Consider the following 20,854-nt stretch of genomic DNA (forward strand, 5'->3'; position numbering starts at 1 on the left):
TTCGGAGCTATGTCACATATGGGAGAGGCTGCGTATGTGCTCCGTTTGCGTGACAGAGCGCACGGACAATGACCAGACGGGGATATATTAACTCGACTAAAGTGAGGTAAGAACATATCTTAGTATATAAAAACGGTGGCCTATTCCTTTAACAAACGTATGGGAAATGAGTGAGTCAAACTACTATGGAATGTTACCTTCTTCTTCCTGTAACTTCTTGTCTGTAGCTTAAAAATTCTAATACAAATATTCCATATTACATTTCTTCATTAAAATTGCTGCTTCACTGAAATAAACTGATAATTATGCAACTGTTGAACTTGCAACTGATGTTTCTTTTAAATAAGTCTTCTTTTCAAAAGCATTAAAACCTGTCATATACACTTTAAAAAGCATTACATTGGATTCACCCTGGCATTTAATCAAATCTTCATGTATTTTTCCTGTATACGTTCATCAAAAATACTAAAAATATGGTCCCAAAAACCATCATTCAGCTGAAGGTTTGGCTGAAAGTTTTGCTACAAAGTTAACCGTTGCATCTGATTTGCTCTTGGTTATCAAAACATACCTCTTTCCCCTGTTTGACGGAATTTTTAAAGTATAAAATATGCACAGATTTTTACGTTTTGGGCATTCAAAATACTGTATTTGGGCATTACTGTGACCTGTAGAAACCCTGAAGAAAGTTTCTTGTTTGTTTCACCTCAATAAGTTAAAAAGAAATAGGCTTTAATGGAATAAATTATCATTACTGTTCTGTTTTCTGGTTCTAATATGTTAGTATACTGTAGGTATTGAAAAGGTATTGCTCAGGTATCAGTATCGAAAACCAAGTAACGTTAAATTATCCATATCGAACAAAGTTGTAACGGTACAAATGGTCTTTGGAGATTTTGAATGGACTTGACCTCCAGCACCGTGAGGGGAGCCTGTTCCTTTCAGCCTGATTTGACGCTCTAACCGTTTATTTGCCGTGTTGCTGCTATTGCGTTATGACTATTTGTTGAATCGTTCCTTCAAAACCAGAACTCAACCTTAATATTTATGACTCTCTCTCGTGTTGAGTGACGCCACTTCAGCGAGAGTCAGGCAGGAAACTGACTTAATGTAAGCAGGGGCAGCAGTGTGACCGACAGAAATCCACTAACAAATGCATAAATGTGACATCGAGCGCAAAGCAGGAGAGACACCACTGAAGCCCCCGTCAATCTCAGGACAAAACCTGTGGGACAGTGAGAGGAACAGGACACATGACACTGCAGCCCACACCTGCACAGTCTTTCTGAGGCTGACTAGACCCTGACATGATCTGATACATCACCCCGCCCTGCGACCACATCCCACCTGCACCACTGTCACACTCTTTCCACTCCTCCTTTCAATCACACTTTATTGCACACAACAGTTGTCTTTTCTATTGTTCCGTCAGGACATTTTCGAAGGAGAAATGAGTCCCCTCCTCCTCACTCCTCCCCGTTTGCCACAATGACCACGTTCAAGGGAAAATCATGGCGGATTTACAGACTCCTGCTGCCCTGCTGTGACGGAGCATGTTCCTAAAAAGGGCGTAAGGGCGGGATCTTCACTGTAGACTCCCTCCTCACGGGGCACGTAGTTCGTCTGGCCCTCATTAGTATACACATTTCGAAAAAAACATTTATTTATTCATTTTTATTGAGTTTTAATGTACACAAAAACATACAAAACTAACAGAGTTGACAAGACGACAGTTGAAGGAAAAATGTTTCTTATAAAAACCAGCCTAAAAACCCAATTAGAAACCAGGCTTTAAAGTTGTTTTTAACGGGTCTAAAGTGCAATGCTTTCCAGTGGGAGACTAGCGGCTATATGGTGGTGCTACAGCAATGGCGGCCCCGAGTGTCGTCATCACAAAGCAGAGCAGCCAGTGGCCGTTGAGCGCAGAGATATCACATAATAAAGGCTAGATGTCTTGAACACGCCGCTGCCCAACGGAGGTCGACGTCCACACATGGCGGCCATTTTGCCACAGGGAGGTCGCTGACTCGTAACATTGTGTTTTATGGCGCATGTACTTTTTAAATAACCATAACTTGCTCAATTTTCTACCGATTTTCAAACGGTTTGGCTTGTTATAGACGTCAGAGATGTAGTAATGACACTGCATACATATGAATAAAAAAAGCTCCAGCATTCAGAATTATAACCACCTTAATAATGTTAGTAAGAAACCAAACCGTTTGTAAATCTGTCAAGATTTCTGCAAGATAAGAGGATTTGTTTTCGTGCCTTACTTCAGATACCACAGAGCTCGCCAGAAAGCTTCCCCGTGGCAAGATGGCTGCCAGTAAAACCGCCTTAAGGCATCTAGCCTTTATCATGTGATATCTATGATTAAGCGTGTGTAGCGTGTGCGTCAGATTTACAGGCGTACCAGAAACATGTGAACTGAAAGGTTCCGGCACGGGACTTTTTTGAATATGCGATTAATTGCGTTAAACAATTTTAACGTGTTCAAATCTTTGTAATCAATTAATTGAAACTGTTGCGTTAAATCTCGATCTCTGTGTGAGATCGATAGATGGCGTTGGCAGTGATGTGGTCGTTGTATCTGACTGTTATGGTGAAGAGGGAGCTGAGTCGGGGGCAAAGCTCTCGATTTACCTGTCGATCTGTCGATTCCCACCCTCAGCTTTGGCCATGAGAGCTGGGTAATGACTGAAAGGATGAGATCGCAGATACAGGCAGCCGAAATAAGATAGTAGTAAAGTAGTAGATAGGAGTAGAGTCGCTGCTCCTTCACGTTTAGAGCAGCAGCTGAAGTGGCTCAGGCATCTGTTTCGAATGCCTCCTGGTCGCCTCCCTCGGGAGGTGTTCCAGACATGTCCTATTGGGAGGCCCAGGCTTCAAATCTATCATTTCCTTTCGCACTATCATTTTGCATGGACCCCACGTTCTGAGTTGGAGTTTCGCAACCAAAGCAGATGTCTCTCAAAGCGAGGGCCCGCGGAGCGTGTCTCGGCATCTCTGTGCTCGCGCTAAGCACCACTCCAAACCATTCAAGGAGCCAGTATCTCCGTGTCCACCCATGGATGAAAGCTGGGGATGCAGACTCTCCGCAGAGGCGCTGAACTGCGGAAACACTCCTTCAGAGTTGGTGGTGGAACTTGAGGACATGTTTTTATGTGAATATGGCGCGAGTCTGGCGTCTGCAGGGAGCTATAGGCAGTCACCCGTCACTCCAATCCACTGAATAATACATGATGGGCCTTGGCTATATTTGATTCTGTCAGAGCTGTCCCACATAAGGAAGTGTGCTTTTGAGGCGCAGACATTACAATCAATAAACCCGTTAATGGGAATTATCACGCAAAATCGACTTTCGTTGAGCTTTTAATGCACGACGCTGCAGGTGAAAAACATAGATTTTTCCCACAGTGGTCAATGCTTTTCTCCCTAAACATCTTAGTTTTCTTGAGTAAAATAAATAAGACAAACCTCACCCTTTGTGATGCTTATATGAAAACGTTTTGTCGACTCGTGAGCCGCAGATTTCCAGGAAAAAACTACAATGCTAACCCGTTTTCCCCACGTGTTCCTTCCCATATATTGACATGTTTGGTATCCGGCCTACACACTTTCCAGTCTTGCACTTTATGTTATTTTTTGAAAGGTTCCTGTCTGATTTATGAAGCTTCAACCTGCCTGAGGCCGTTCTGCGCCGGCTGCTCACCGCTCCTACAGGTCGCCCCAGCGGCACAGAGGATGGGTTTAGTGCAGAGAACAAATTGAACAAAGTATAACTTATTTGTTCAAGATGTTTTCACAGTATTTACTTTCAACGGAAGTAGTTTTTATATGTATCCTGTGTGCCGTTTTAGACCCTTTTGCCGCTTACATCAGTGACATCAGCTGGAGGCAGGAAGTGATCAAGAGAAATAAGATTAAACTAAAACTAGCGATTATAAGTGTAAAACTACAACTAAAAAATGTGGTCCTGTTGTGGCTTCAGGTGCAAGAACAAGAGGAATGACATTTGGGACGACAAAATAAGGTTTATCTGATATTTGCAACATGAGTTAGACAATTGTTTACCGTTACTATAACAACGGCTATAATGGAAATGGATAGGAATCTAGCTTCCCGCCTCCAGCTATAGATACAGACGGCATCGCGTCATAGAAGGGGGCGTGGCCTCGCCGAGGGGGAAAACAGAATCTTTTGGGAAGCACGATTTTTCACTCTTTTTAGCCATTTTCTGGTGGAATATGAACTTATTTATGACATAAATAAAGTCAAGTCTAAATCGGGCCCAAATGGATATTTTCTCACAGCAGATTGCTCACACATGTAGCATCATGTTAGCATTCTCCGTTTTTATGTATTTATGGGCTTTTGAACCACGTTGCTCCATGTCTTTGTATCTCTATTGGGTAGAAAACTACAACAATAAATCTGCATTTGTTAAAGTAGTTTTTGAATAAGAAAGTTTACATTTTTCTCCAAATTGCTTTCCCCTTGAATTGTTTTCAAAAATGATCATATATGGGCGATTCCAGCGATGCCGTCTGTATCTATGCCCGGAATATTTACAGACAATTAAAGGGTCAGGAGTCAGGACAGTGCATGTTAATGAGAGAGACTCATGCATGTAAACACGCCTCACCGGATTGTAGTCATGGGGTCATTTCCATCCGTGGTCTCCCACTCGAACTCTCAAACACACTCACCCTGGCCTATTGTACTTGTTTTTAGTGGCAGAGGAAACCAGAGTACCCGGAAGAAATCTCCACAGACACGGGGAGAACATGCAAACTCCACACAGACAGGCCTCGTTCTTGTCACTGAGCCACCAATCAGACTGTAGTGACTTAATCCTTTTTATGAATGAAAATCCCCTATACTCACTGTGCTCATTTTCGACAAGCAAACACAACATGACTTTGCCGTAATCTCACCATGTGGCGCCTCTGCATTTTCGGTGAAAACACTCACAAAGTCAACCTTTCACTGTTACAAACATCCCCACTTTCGACAGGCCCACTCTCCTCCATTTCACCATTGAAGTGTTTTGACAAAAAGCGCGTGAAGCCCCGTCGCCCCCCTACTCCCCCCTCCCCCCGTGACACGCTTCACTGCTGACACAGCCGAACCACCAGCCAGCGCCGCAGAAGACCCCGAGCTTTGACGCCCGCGCTGACAGCCGCGCTCAACGACGGCGAGCCAGAACCATGAGCCTCGATATCACATCCATAAATAATACAACACGGCTGGTTACCGCGGCGCACACGCGGTAAACAAAGACGACTAAGAACAGCTTTGTAGGGGTGGGGGGGGGGGGGGACAGAAATAATCAGCAGTGGAATCGCTGTCTGCCAAGAGCCATAAAGTACAGGCAATTGAAATGAAGCTAGGCGCTCCGAGGTGCTACGTGCTAATCTCCGTGTTGATTTATGCGTCTATTTGCTAACATGTGGCAGATGGAGCGTCCCAGGGCATTTCAGCGCTGCCTCTGCTGCAAGATTGTGTCGAATACAACAACCCCCTGAACCACATGCTGCAGCGCTTTATTTTTTAGAGCAGACACGTCATGCAAAATCTACTTTTGTAAGCGCTTAATAATGTCATAGTGTTGTCCTATAAACAGAATCATACCCTGAGTTGTGTTTGACAGCGTTCATGCAGTTTTGATGAAGCTATTCCTGTCCAGTTTGCAGTGGGGGGTTGTCAGGGCGAGCTAAGCCGTCTCTGCTAACCCTAAACCCTGGCAAAATGGAGGAAAAACAAGTGTAAAATGACTTCATAGTTTATTTAGTTTGTAATGTATTGCTATTGGGGAGGTCGAACTGTGTTTTCATTGGGAAAACCGCACCTATTGCTGGGTTGCAGGTGACATCACAGCGTTCTAAAGCAGTGGTTCCCAACCTTTATTGTCTTGTAGGACACGGTGGTGCAGCGGTTAGGGCTCGTGCCTCACAGCTCGAAGGTCCCGGGTTGGATTCCCACCTGAACGGGGCCTTTGTGTGGAGTTTGCATGTTCTCCCCGTGTCTGCGTAGGTTAGTGGTAGGTTATGAAAAACATGTGCAATAGGTTAATCCTCCAGCCAGGTGTTTCTGACCACCAGCCTGGCTCCACATCATGGAGATTAATAAAGTATCAGATTTAGATTTAGATTTGTGTACCCCTTGGACCTTTCAATGGTCGTCCGTGTACCCCCTACCTCAGGGGTGTTGCCGTTTATTTAGAAAGTAATTACTTAAAAATGGTATTTGTAAGAAAAAGGACAATGTTGCGGTCAAAATACACCTACAATTCTCCCAAGGAAAACATTTTACTGGAAAATAGAGCTTTTCCTATAAAAATTATTTTAAATTTCCCCTTTTTTTCAATCTGAAATAATTTAAAGTACCCGCTGCTAGGTCTTCAAGTACCCCCAGGGGTCCCCGTACCCCTGGTTGGGAAACACTGTTCTAAAGGCCAATCCTATTGTATGGAGGAAATTTTTGTTTGTTTTTGAGGACATTTTTGGTCTTGTACAGAGAGATCAAGGACCCAGTGAATGATATTAATGATCATTTTTTGTAATTCATACATTTTATTTTGAGCTATGACTTGTCAAAGTGTAATGCTGTTAATAGGAGAAACTGGCTCCTCCCCCACTGGGTCCTGTGACATCATCACATTTTAGTACCTGCAACCCAGCAATAGACGGCATCTCTGGAATCGGCCATATATGGTCATGTTTGAAAACAGTTAAGGGGGAAAACTATTTTGAAAAAATGCTGAATTATGAATACAGTTTTCTACTAAATAAAGATACAAAGACATGGAGAGGAAGAAAGAGATTCAACAGCCCATAAACACATAAAAAAAACTGAGAATGCTACATGTTAGCATCGGGGCTAATGCTAACGGTTAGCTAGCGCTAGCTAGAACTGCCGTTTTTTCACTTCTACTGAACAATCTGCTGTGAGAAAATATCCATATAGGCCCGATTTACACTTGACTTTATTTGTATGTGATAAATAAGTTCATATTCCACCAGAAAATGGCTAAAAAGAGTCGAAATTTGTGTTTCCCAAAAGATTCTATGACGAGATGCCGTCTGTATCTATAACAGCTTGTGGTGGGACTCGATTACGTTTTTAATCGAGTTAATTATGGCCTTTGTAATCAATCAATCAATCAATCACATTTTAGCATCATTTATCCAGGGGTTGTATTTATTTTTTAGAGGTCTATCTTTGATGCGGCTTCGTATTTGTGTGATCGTTTCAAACACTTCAAATAAGTGACAGTTTGATTCATTTTGGAGAATGAGCTTTTTAAATAACTGTGTGAATAAACAAGTGTGGCAGTAGAATCGTTTTTGTCTTTACGCTGGGCTCATCCCTAAGCAACGTCTGCGGGAAAAAAGAAACTGACAAAGTGTCTGTGCTGCTGAAGTAAAAGCCTGATTAACTTCGATCCATGTTTTTAATCACATTAAAGGGAGTTTAACAGAGTTAAAAAATGTTCAAATTAAAAGGATTTTTCAGGATTTTTGACATAGGGCCTCCAGAGTGTTGCTAATTTCTGGAGATATTTTTTTTTGTAATTCATGCAGTTCTTATATTTGAAGAGTTTTGTGGCGCTAGGCTAGTGCAAGGCTAGTGCTTGTCTATGGTATCAGCTAGCCTGCTTTAAAAACAGTGTGACCCGCTCCACAGAGCACCTGAGGCAAATAACTGTGTCGATAGAATCATTTTGGCCATTTTGTATTTAAAATAACTTATATTTGAGCAGCATCAGCTTCCTGGTTGTATAAGCTACGCAGCGGCGGAGTGATCTGCTAGAAAATAGTCCCTCAAAATGCGATCATTCATGTGATGCAGGTCAGTTTTATTCCAAAAATGACTCTATGGACACAGACATTTATATGGTTAGTCTGGTGTTATAAGTGATTTGCCTCAGGTGCACTGTGGAGCGGGTCACACTGTTTTTAATGCAGGCTAGGTGATACCATAGAAATGCGCTAGCCTTGCACTAGCCTAGCGCCACGTAACTCTTCAAATATAAGAACTGCATGAATTACAAAAAAGAATATCTCCAGAAATCAACAACACTCTTGATAACTAGGAAATGAGGCCCTGTGTCAAAAATCCTGAAACATCCCTTTAAGTCTAACATCTATTTATTATTTGGGATTGCAAAACGCCACTGCCAAATTTGGTACTTGAATCCCGAAAATGTAGAGGTTGCTCAAACATGCGTGAATGACTCGCACACAGCTCCAGACGCGTTTTGATGAGGAGAACAACATTGCAACATGGGAGAAACCTCTTTCAAGTCTATTTATTTTAAGTAGAGTATTCCGTCGCATCTGTCGTTCCGCCAAGAGCCACAAACTTCAGGCGATTGTCATTCCCGAACAAGCCGGCTACACAAACTGCTCATGTCTGTGAATGTACGGATCAACCCCCCCGTCTTGGCTCAAGGGGCCGATGCTTTTTTCCAAACGAAGCCGCTCTTCCACACAAGCTGCCGGTGTCTAAAAACCCATCGCACTCACATCACTCGTGTCACTTAGGTCTTCTGTGGTTGAATATTTCGCCTTTGAGCGTTTCGAGGTCTCTCTTCAAACAACACACCGAGTTTAATGTCATGCTAACCTTGGCTACGCTCCAATAGAGAACTTCTAATGTAGAGAGTCTTCCGCGAAATAGCTGGGATTCATTAAAATGCGACTCATCGGCGTTCCTTTTGTTCACACCCTTATACAAATAACCCCGATTGCCGACAAACACGGAGACTTTCTTTGCATCCGAGCGCTTCTCGAGCTCTGGAGTCAGACGCGATTGCTCGATGTGGTTGTTATTTGGCCTGGCAGGAAAACCAAGGTCTATAAAAAAAAACATTGTGAATAATAGATGTGCGCTGCGATTGTTTGCCTTTTGAATCCAATATTTCCATATTTCATGTATATTTTGCTGCACGGTTTGTGGAAACATTCCCATCAAATAAACAGTAGCGATTTTCACATAGACGTTTTTAAGTAACTTACTTGAGAGAAAGCTTCAGTATGAACCACTCTTGTGTTTGACTTCAGGGTGAGAATAAGCCTCTGAGGAGAGTCCAGTCCAGGCGACGGTTTGAAAAGAACAATGGAACATTTCCCGGACGACTGAGAGCCCACACAAATATGAGATAAAGTACACGGTTGCAGGTGTCATGGTAAATCATTAAGCAGGTTTTTGTTGTTGTTGTTGTCTTTGGCTAAGAGGTGTTAGAGTGTTTTTGGCTAACTTCCTGTTGACCAGAGTGAGGTAATGACTGTTTCCTGTCCACATTTGGAACATAAAAAGTAAATTCAGAAACAAAAGAAAGTTTTAGTACACGTCAAGAAAATGACTTCAGATTATTGCACTATTAACATTTTGTTGTCGGCAAATTAGCGTTAGCTTAAAGTGCAGAAAATTGTGACACATTTAACTTTTTTTTTTTTGCTAAAACAAAGCAATAACACAACAATGATGTTTATAGTTTCATTTCCTTATTGGACACTGACAGGAAGTGGCATAGATATAAGCAAACCATTTTAAACTGTTGCCATGCCGACCATGTTTTGTCTATAAGAAATGAGTCAAACTGCTCTGGAACTTAACCTCTATCTATCGATACAGACGGCATCTCTGGAATCGCCCATATATGGTCATTTTTGAAAACAGTTAAGGGGGAAAACAATTTGGAGAAAAATGTAAAGCTTCTCTAATTATTAAAAAACACTTCAACAAATGCTGAATTATGAATATTGTTTTCTACTAAATAAAGATACAAAGACATGGAGAGGAGCAAAGTGGTTCAACAGCCCATAAATACATAAATAAAGGAGAATGCTAACGTGATGCATCATGCTAATGCTAACGCTAGCTACGACTGCTCTTTTTTCACTTCTACTGAACAATCTGCTGTGAATAAACATTCACATGGACCTGATTTAGACTTGACTTTATTTGTATGTGATAAATACGTTTATATTTCACCAGAAAACGTAACCTGGCTAACACCAGGCTGCTGTGTGCGCTCGAATTATTTCGAACTGCACAACAGCCTGGGGACCATGGCCAAATCTCCGGTGGATTTGGGAACCAATCACAGAGCGAGGAGGGACGGCAAGACGATGACGCGCTATTCGATATATGGAAGCTTGTAGTTTATTTACGGATAATTAAAAAAAAGTTTATTTACGGATCCAACATGACAGCAGCAGACACGATGGTATTTTTCGATCAAGCTTTAGACCTTGTTCTAAATAATTTAGCTCAAAGGTTTACAGCGGGTACATCATACGTCATCTCATACGATGATATGATTGGCTGGGGCTACGTGCAGACGCATGAGACTTTTTTTTTTTTTTTTTTCGTATCGCCCAATAAACGACTATGGACGATCGTAAACCACACCTCTCCTACGAGAAAATGAATTGGTGTCCCCAGACTAAATATCACTTGTGATTTTAGTCTGGTGTTAGCCAGGCTACAGAAAACGGCTAAAAAGAGTGAAAAATTGTGTTTCCCAAAAGATTCTATTTTCCCCTCGGCGAGGCCACGCCCCCTTCTATGACGAGATGCCGTCTGTATCTATACAGATCTTTGCAAATACAGAGAGTGCAAAAGTATCCGCACTCTTTTAACCTCTTATCACCCGCCAAACCCAAATCCATTCTCTCCTTTATGCCATTGTCGTCACTTTTTATTTCCCTTATGTGTTTTTGTCACTTTTTTATTACTTTTTTGCTGCTCTTCTGTCACTTTTTTGCTGAATTTTAGTCTTTTTTTGCTGGATTTTTGTCTTTTTTTGCTGGATTTTTGTCATTTTTGCGAATTTGGAGAAAACATGTTCAGGTGGGAGTTAAGAGGTTAACTTTTCAACATTTGCCATGCTATGGACTATAAACGTGAAAGACACACACTAAGTGACACACAATCGCGAAGTGAAATGAAATGTATGCATGATTTTGAATTTGTTTTATGAATAAAAACTGAAAAGTGTGATGTGCCTCTTTTCCTTTTAGTGCAACCAACTGCCTTCAGAAGTTGCCTGATAATTTCTGAATGATCACATGTTGACCCAAAGACTAAATAGAGTCTGTGTGTGTGTAATCTAATGTCAGGTCAAACACAGCTGCTCTGTTATGGTCTCAGAGGTTTGTGAAGAGACTATTGTGGAGCAGAAGCATCATGAAGTCCAAGAACATACCAGACAGGTCCGGGATCAAATTGTTGAGAAGTATAAAGCTGGGTTTTGTTATAAAAACATTTACAAAGCTTTGAACATCTCTCAAAGTACAGTTAAATACACCATCCAGGAATGGAAAGAGTACAAGAACTGTTCACTCATACACCAACTTACGGAATTAGACTAGCTTAGAACTTTAGTTGCGTTTCGGTTTCTATACTTTTAAGTAAGTTTTCCATTTGCGTCTGGACGGCTTCTACTGTGCAAAGAGTCCAAGATGTTTCCATCAGTAAATAATTGCCTTTTCCGGAGATGGATTGCGAGTGACAAATGCGCTTCTGACAGCTAACACAATCGCGCTGTGTTTACAGAAATGACAGATTCCTCCGCGATTCCTTTGTATTATTTCATCTCTCAGTCGATAAACGACGCACCCGAGACTGACGTGAGGCATCGAGAGAATGCAAAAACACGCAGATCCCGGATGACTCGCGTTCAGAGTCAGAGTCGGTCTCTGTGCAGTCGCGTGACGTACAACAGAGCGGTGAAAGCGCCCGGGGGGAAGAGACTCGGCGGTTCTTTGTGTCGGCCGCGAGCGCCGCAGTGGGGAGCGCCATCAGTGACATGAATAATCAGTCCGCCGGCCAAAACACAGTAAATACAGGGGATTATCAGTCGGAACATCCAGGCCTTTTACACTTATGTTACTTGGCTTTTCTCAGTGAGCGTCTTCCCTTTTGTGACCGACAAACTAGAAGAAACGCCGAGAAGTGGTCAATTGACTCAAGGAACCACTCTCCCATTCACACTCTCATTCATACACCAGTGTCCATCCATCCATCCATCCATCCATCCATCCATCCATCCATCCATCCATCCATCCATCCATCCATCTTCTTCCACTTGTCCGTTGCCGGGTCATTGGAGCTGCCCAAATTACATTGCCCCAGCCCCTTATAGCTCCTCCTGCAGGTGGTGGGTCCACGGGAGGACTGCCTCACGATTAAGCGGGCCTGTTGGTCTCTCATAGGAGGTTTCTGAACGGTCTTTGTCTGACCCGTCTCATAGAACCTGTTTGCCATGGGAGGCACAAAGCCCCCGACAACAGAGCTCCCAGCATCATTCGGACGCTCAAACCCCTCCACAACATTAAGGTGGTGGTTCCAGGTGGGGACCAGTGTATGTGCAGTAGATAATAATCACCATCATGTTCCCCATATTGAGCTATCTTGATATTTTTGTTTTTATTGATAAAAACAATACATGTGGCCTTTCCTGGACCAGCAAGTAAACAGATGCCTGAAAACTGCGGCTGACTCTGCTTGGCAGCAGCAAAAACAAACTCCACACTTCTAGCCTCACAGAACAACATCCCCGTGTCATTTCACTTGCACACGCAACTCACAAACATCTGCAAAGGAGACGGAGGAAAGTGGAATGTTTGAATGTCAGACGCCGACGGCGAGAGTTCAGAGTTAAGTACTTTCTATAGGCTACATAAAGAAATGCTTTTAAACAGCGCATAAATACATATAAAAGACGATCAAACGTACAATTCACTGTTAGAAGTCTAGCTAATCCACGGCTGCAGCCTCAAAAACAAATCCACATGGTCCAAAAACAGCGATCGATAGTTTTCCTCTTGGAAGGTGAACGTTTCATCCGTGCTTTTCCTGATCCTCTGACGGCTCCTTGTGTGTTTCTGTTTTGCCCTTTAGACGAGTTAGCGCGAGTTTGTAGCTGATTTTACACTCAAATTTACCAGATCCTCTCCTCTCTTGCGTCCTAATAATAGATCCATGCGTAGCGTGTGGCTTCCTGTTTGTTTTGCCCGAGTATTCCCTGGGATTACCCTGACAGGCACTGCAGCATCATGGCACCCCAATTTTTTTTTACCAGAATGGTAAATGGACTCAACTTACAGTATATAGCACTTTTCTACCTTTATCAGGCCCAAAGCGCTTTACAGTAAGGAACCAGTCACCCATTCACTCTCTCATTCATACACTAATGTACGCAGACACTGGAAGCGAGTAGGGTGAAGTGTCTTGCCGAAGGACACAACGACAGTAAGCGTTTGTGGGAGCTGGGATTGAGAATGCGACAGGACTGGCTCATCGATTAAAGCCCGCCACGTGATCATCCAGATCATCCTTTACTAAAAATGCATATTTACTTAAAATTCGATTCATTGCCCAGCCCTATAGACACTGGAGGCAAGGTGGGTAAGTGTCTTGCCTACGGACACAACGACAGGAGGCGGGATTCGAATCCCAGACTTTTTGATCATGTGACAACCGGCTTTACGAACTACTACGACAACCACTGTTGCAACAAATAAGACCATAAACTTGTGCAGGCAAGTTCAGCAGCATGTTGAAAATTAGCAGGCCTATGTGATGCTCTATATAAGCTTTAATGACTACTTTATATTTTATTTAGGAGGCACCAACACGTATTGGTATTTGATATCGGAGCTCTTACCGTATTGATTCCAAATATCCGATACTGAACGTTCTGTATATATGGACATGCTGTACCTCATTTTTAAGGGTAGAACCTGGAGAATTCAATCACTGAGCTTTAAGTTGAACGTATTTTTGATCGCCTTGTTTTGGTGATTAGTTCAGTTTTTGCTTGTTTTGATGCGACCGCTCTTCTCCAAGCTCATTACAATACCAGTACATTGGTGACTCCTGAGAGCCTTTGGTCTTCAAGCAGTGGTTTCCTGAAAGTCCCAAAGACTCGGGGACCTGCTTTACCCAAATCTAAAAGCAAAGAAATGGCAAAAGAGCAACAAAAACATGCCAGAAAAACAACAATAACACAATATAAAAAAAGAGTGAAGAAAGAGAAAGGTGATAGAAATCCGATGAAAAAATGACCAAAACAAGACAAAAATGTGGCGGCAGTTTTGTGGGTCTTCGCTTTCAAATGAGCCGTCACTCTGGCCTAGAGGCTGTGAACTCCAGTGCAGAAGCTTTTAGATTTGGGTGAAGCCGATGTGGAGGGTAAGAGGTTTAGGCTGTAGCCCCCAGACTCTGGAATAATCTGCCCCCGTCGACTCTGTGGTTGATTTATTATTCTTATGTCGATATTTCCCCCATTTTATGTCAAGTACTTTGTGATTTTACTTCATAAATAAACTTTACTTACTTGCCAGAGTGTGACGTCAACCGACCGCCAGCTTGATTGCGTGATTTGCCGGGCGAGTGATAAGATAGCTCTCTGAAGACGTTTTAATATTTTACAGCAGTAACAGCTTTTAAGTGTACACAGCGTCTCGACAAACTCATCATACTCCTGCACACCTTTATAAACCTCTCTGCAGACTGTTTTTTTTTCTTTTTTAGGTATAATAATTGGCATAGGAAATGGCTGCAGTGTTTGCGGAGTAGAATGAAACACACATTTCGCCTGTAATGAAGCTCGGAGGGCGACGATCTGTGGGCGAAAGGCCTGGTCCACTCACGAAGCTAATGTTCGCTCTTGAGAGAGTCGCTTAAACAGTTCCACGAATGTCTCGAATTATTGATAATCTACGGAGGCAGTGTTTGCTTATTTTTATTACAACGTTTTAGTTTCACAGTGAGGAAAAACTCGATGTAGTTGTCCAACAGTAAACCGGGCGTTCTGCCATAATGTCCGAGAGTCTACAGTGTGATGAGGCTTAAGTGGCCACTAAGAAACTGCATTTGCAAATTATCAAAAACGAGTCGTGTTTTGTTCGAAATCCAGTGCCTAGAAAAATGAAGAGTCAGGCGTGCACAAGTATTCATACAGCATGAATTTAGTACTTTGTGGAACCCCCTTTTGCTGCAGCAAGTCTTTTGGGGTACGGCTCTACAAGATTTGCACATGTAGAGACTGACATTTTAGCCCATTCCTCTTTACAAAACAACTCAACCTCTGTCACATTAGAAGGAGAGCGTTTGTGAACAGCAGTTTTCAGATCTTTACACAGATTTTCAATAGGATTTAGGGCAGGGTTTTGACTGGGCCATTTTTTTTTTTAAACCATTCCATTGCTGGCTGCTCTGCTTTATGCCCACGACACTAGAGCCCACCATTGCTGTAGTACCTCCATATCGCCGCTAGTCTCCCATTGAAACATTGGACTTTAGACACATTAAAAACAACTTTAACATTTTTAAACTTAAATTTTAAAACACTTTCTACAGCTAGATCTTCCTCCTGAGATAACGCTGGTCTTAGTCACAATTAAAGAAACCAGGCTGGTTTTTGTAAGAAGAATTTTAGAAATCTCGTACTTCATGAGGGCCGGACTGTTAGCTTTGGAGCAGCTACACGTCACACAAGGGCCGAGTCTACAGTGAAGATCCCGCCCTTATGCCCTTTTTAGGAACATGCTTCGTCAGAGCTGGGGAGGAGGAGTCTGTAAATCCGCCATGATTTCCCCCTCGACCGTGGTCATTATGGTAAAGGCAGAGGAGTGAGGAGGAGACATCCATTATATATACAGTCTATGGTTTAGGGTCATTGTCCTGCTGGAAGGTAAATCTCCGCCCCAGCCTCAGTTCTCTTTCTGACTCCAGCAGGTTTTCCTCCAAAATGTCCCTGTATTTGGCTCCATCCATCTTCCCAACTATTCTTACAATCTCCCCAGTCCTCGCTGAGGAAAAGCAGCCCCACAGCATGATGCTCCCCCCGTATATTTGACACTGGGGATGGTGCACTCAGGACGATGAGCAGTGTCAGGTTTGCTCCATACATAATGTTTTACATTTGGGCCAAAAAGTTACATTTTTGTCTCATCTGACCAAAGCTCCTTCTTCCACATGGAGCTGTGTCCTCCATATGACTTCTAGCAAACTTCAAACGGGATTTCTTATGGCCTCCTTTCAATAATGGCTTTCTTCTTGCCACTCGTCCATGAAGGTCAGATTTGTGTAGATATGACTTATAGTTGTCCCATGTCCAGATTCCCCCAGCTCAGCGGCAGGACTTCACAGCTCCTCCAGAGTTATCTTGGGGCACTTGGTTGCATTCGTTACCAGTGCTCTCCTTGGCACGTCAGAAAACAGGAGCAGCAGCGTCACCTTTAACTTCACTATTTGAGCAGAATTCCCACTAAAGCCGTGATAAAAAGAGAGAAAGGACATTATTACCTCCTGAGCTGCAGAGACAGACCAGATCCACATCAGGCACCGTTTTCTTTCAGATAAACTTTTCATAGTGAGAGCGCTCACTCTGTCACTAAAAATGCACCATAACTGTTCCAAAAATGGCTAATGCAGAGTGAGCGCTTACCTTTTCCAGAAACAATCTTTGATCCCAAATGCTCCGGTGCAGCAGGAGTTGTAAACAACAGCAGAAACTTCAGGCTCTGGGGGGCTAAAGTTAAAGGTTAAAGCAGGCAGTTTCTTATTCAGTCCAGGTTTAGTCCTGTTTCTTAACCAGTTTACTGTAAGTCCTGGTTCAGTCATGGTTTAGTCCTGTTTTTTAGCCAGTTTACTGTAAGTCCTGGTTTAGTCCTGGTTTAGTCCTGGCTCAGACCGCGGCTCTGCCATCTCTGATAATGACTAAAGTGTTAGTAAGTTATAGCTTTGCTTCGCTTCTGCATTTTCTGCTGAAGCAGCTCATGAGTTCAGGCTTTTTTAAGACTCACTGCGGATCATTTATTGACGTTTGGAGAGAAAAAGTACCGAAAACTAGCACCGAAAAAAAAAAAGCCCTACTTACAGCTGCTTTAAACTTCTCCACAGCTTTATCCCTGACCTCTCTGGTGCTCCTTGACCTTGTTTGCATAATAATGCACTCAGAAAAATGCTGTATGAATACTTGTGCTCGCCCCTCTTTTCACTTTTCTATTTACTGAATAATAACAGAATCATGTATAATTAAATAAATAAAATCTTTATGTTTATGGTTGTAAACATGACAAAATGTGCAAAAGTTCAAGGTGTATTAGTGCTCTCGAGAGGCGCTGTATCTTTGCTGCCAAGAGATTTCCCGAACTTGTCTAGCTGCTAACACAACTCCAGGTGTGTTTTGAAACATTGCATTGCGGCAGAGAAGCTTTAGAAAGGCGAGTTTGTGCAACACTCTCGATGTAGAATATGCAAAAGAGGGAGAAGCCACATCTGCTGTTCCGCCAACAGCCATAAACTTGAGGCGATTGTCATTTTGAACAATACAAGTAGGTTACACAAACAGCTCTCATTCCGCGGCGCTCATTTCCAATGCGAGTTTATGCATCTGTTTGCGAACATGCGTCAGACAGAAGCGTCCCGGAGCTGAGAAGTGTTAGATACAGCAGACAGGCACATTCAGTTGATTTTATTCACCTTTCAAACACCACTTTGCGAGTTGGCCTTGGACCAGCAGCGATGCCAGATGGCTTCTAATGATAAAATGTAGACGTTTTCCAGACATCGCGCTATTCGAGTACAGAGCCCTTTGAGAAGATAAAGGAACTTTGCTCTCATCAAGTGCAATTCAAGTACTCTGGGTCAGTGAACGACGCTTTTGGGATGCCAAATATGAACTGACAAAAGCGGATCAGGGGCCGAACGCACCGGCTGGTCGTACGTTTGGTCTTAACACTATGTCCGACCATAGACGGTTTATCGATGGTAGGGGTGTAATGTAGTGTTATTGAGTGTTAGTGCAGCAGAACTAATGTTTTACACGTTTCAGACGGGGTGACGGACGGCTCAGATGGGCAAAAGGGGATTTCATAGACTTTCTTTCAGTAGATATTCTGGTGAAAACTCCGCTTAGCTCTAAACTGGTTTTTCGATGTAATTCGTGGCTACACAAAAGCTCTGCATACGCTGCTCCACCTCCGGCAGCTCTGTTCCAGACTGCCATGTAACTAAACATGAGGCTGGGCGATGTGGACCTTAAGTCATATCCCGATAGGTTGAATATCGATATACAATATATATCCCAATATTTTTTCCACAAAGTCAGAGCTGTGAAATTGTGAAAAATGACACTTGCCACACTTTTCCTCTTGAGCTTTGTTTTGACTTCTTTTTCTCTGTCTCTCTCTGATTTTCTCCGTTTGTTACACTCATCTTTTGAGAGAGGTGAAAATCTGTTTGTTAACTTTATTCCAGGTTCATTTTTGCTAGTATGTTGTCTTTGCTTTGGCCGAGCACCAAGTTGTTTGTATAGTTTCGGGAACGTTACGGTATCGTCTAGCTTTAGGTTGCAAGTATCAGTTTTTCCAGTCTTCTTACCGTGTTCCATAGGGAGCGTGTCATTAAGTCCTTTATCCATCTCAAAGGCAAGAATTTTGTCCCGCAGTAAAAGAATTTCTTGTTGATAAATCCGACAGCTTTCACAAGAAGATGTTTGCGTTACTCCCGCAGCCATGTTGATAAGACTGTCGTCGCTGGTGCAGATGAGTTGTAAAAAATAAAAGGCATAAAATGATTAAAAAATGATTTAAAAAGTCTTGGCTCACTTAGAAGAAGAGAATAAAATCATATCCGTGTGACATGTGCCAAAAAAGAATGAAAAAAGCGAATAAAGAGGCAAGCAGCATAAGCAAGCAGAGACGCGTCTACACCCTCTCAAAGCAGGAATTTTAGAAATGTTATTATACCAATAAGAGATCAAATACCTGTTCAGGTATGTGAGAAATAGTGTCAGCAGGTATAGGGAATGTTATTGGGTTGGTTTGATCTCTTAAAACCGTAGCTACTATTTGTTCAATAAATAAATACATTAAATAATAAAAATTAAATTGGATACAATACATGGCAAATTGCAGTTTCATTTGGGTCGCCGCTTGTCATCCGAAGGTAATGTTGGGCCCCGAAGCCGTACCACTTGAGAACCACAGATGTAAAACATTAGCATTTGCAGAAAAAAAATATTAACTTTAGGCGACTATGGTGAGGTTCGGCCCTTGGTGTTTTGGCGATGATGAAAATCGTCCCTTCACGACACAAACTTGCCTTCCCCTGATGTCGGGGGAGGAAAATACATAATTTTAACATTTTTAAACTCCGCATAGTCCTTTTAAGTCAAAGTCAAAGCCAAATATGAGTAGTTTTATTGAAAACTCACTATAAAATGTAAACGTAAACACTATAACAAAGCTCTGTAAGGTGCACAGTTAAATAAAAAGATATCTTAAATATAAATAACGTATAAAAAAGTATTACAGTGCAAAAAAAGATGTCTAAAAATGTTCTTTCGAAAATCAGCCTGGTTTCTTTAATAGTGACTAACCCAGCGTTATCACAGGAGGAATATCCAGCTGTTTAAAGTTTAGGAAAATTAGAAACCAGGCTTTAAAGTTGTTTTTAATATTTCTAAAGTACACTGCTTTCTAATGGGAGACTAGCATTTATATGGAAAAAATACTTTACTATGAACTGTAAAAAAGATTAAAGACTAACTTTATTGGACCATGAATTCTGTTAAAGTAATAAAATAAAATGTGATAAACCAATACAGCATCTAATAATATCAGCAATAGTCACTGTTAAATTATTAATCATAATAATAAATTAAAACCATGTGATCTGTATCGGCCAATCAGAATTTTAGTGATTGGTTCCAAAAAGCCTGATCGGTGCACCTCTGGTATTCTTCATCTTCGCTGCCTTTTGAGCGGTGGCAGTGGTTTTATCAATCAATTTTTGAAGAAGCCAAATTATTTAAACACTTCAAAATGCGAGCGCGTAGGCGGAGGGTTGACTTTACCGGAGCTGCGGGACGAGACATGAAGATCTTATTTTGACAGCGCAACTTTAGCCCTTAGTCGCGCCGCTCTTTACCCGTCTGTGGAAAAGCACTCGTCTCTATTCCAGTATTCCCTGTCCCGGATCCTCCTAAACTTCAGCTGCGTCTGATACATGACTTCCTCCGCATGGGTTTGTTGTATCTTTTTCCCCTTTTACTATATTTATGCTCTCCCTATTCTCTATAACGGAGCTGGCACCAAAAACCCAGTCAAATGGTTTTCCATGGACGAGCTTGGTTAGCCTGCGCTGAACACTGTGGGGGAAGCCATGTGCCTCAGTCCATCACTATTGCACGGTCTATGCGTCTGATTAAAATCTGAGCGTAACGACCTGTGCACCGCTCAGTTTATTTAAACGGAGTCACGCCCGTCGCCTTCTGTCTGTGTGGAAATGTTTCCTGCTCTGCTTGTGTGTGTCAAACACAATTTAGCAGTAAGCAAATACATGCTGAATCAGGATGGAGTTAGTTAGAGAACTTTATCCAGCACATTTTTGAAAAAAGGAGTAAAACTGCAAAACAAAAGAGAAATGTCCTTAGCAAATGCTAGAGTCGCTTAACACATTGATGCTGCGCGGTTTTGGGGATTTAGCTGTAGAATTAACAATCCAGACCATTTTTCATGATATTTGTAGCAGCACAGTGTATTCTGTGTTTTAGCTGTGGACACGGGCTGTGGCTCGTTTGAAAGATGATACTCTAGCTAGGGCTGTGCAATTAATCGAAATTCAATTACGATTTCGATTATTACACTAGACCAGGGGTCACCAACATGGGGCCCGCGGGCACCCAGGGGCCCTTTGGGGCATGTCCAGTAGCCCTTGGGACTTTTTCTAAAGTGTAAAACACTTCATTTTCTTGAATCTAATTCTTAAAATTACAGTTATTTCTGTTCTTGTGACTCAGTATGAGTTTAAAATAAAGTTTTTT

At 42.2% G+C, this 20,854-nt stretch overlaps 1 protein-coding gene and 1 long non-coding RNA gene across 2 annotated transcripts in view; one reads left to right on the plus strand and one right to left on the minus strand.

Moving 5' to 3' along the window:
- The window catches only part of LOC306961871, a 497,669-nt gene that overhangs the window by 82,032 nt on the left and 394,783 nt on the right, over window positions 1–20,854 (minus strand). Inside the window, exon 2 of the long non-coding RNA XR_013792791.1 lies at window positions 9,755–9,858. This is a non-coding gene — a long non-coding RNA (uncharacterized lncRNA). The remainder of the gene's footprint in view (window positions 1–9,754; window positions 9,859–20,854) is intronic.
- The window catches only part of tspan4a (tetraspanin 4a), a 544,510-nt gene that overhangs the window by 37,479 nt on the left and 486,177 nt on the right, over window positions 1–20,854 (plus strand). The gene's annotated exons all lie outside the window — the stretch shown is intronic.

Source organism: Gobius niger (genome assembly GCF_951799975.1).
Source record: "Gobius niger genome assembly, chromosome: 4".
NCBI lineage: Eukaryota > Metazoa > Chordata > Actinopteri > Gobiiformes > Gobiidae > Gobius > Gobius niger.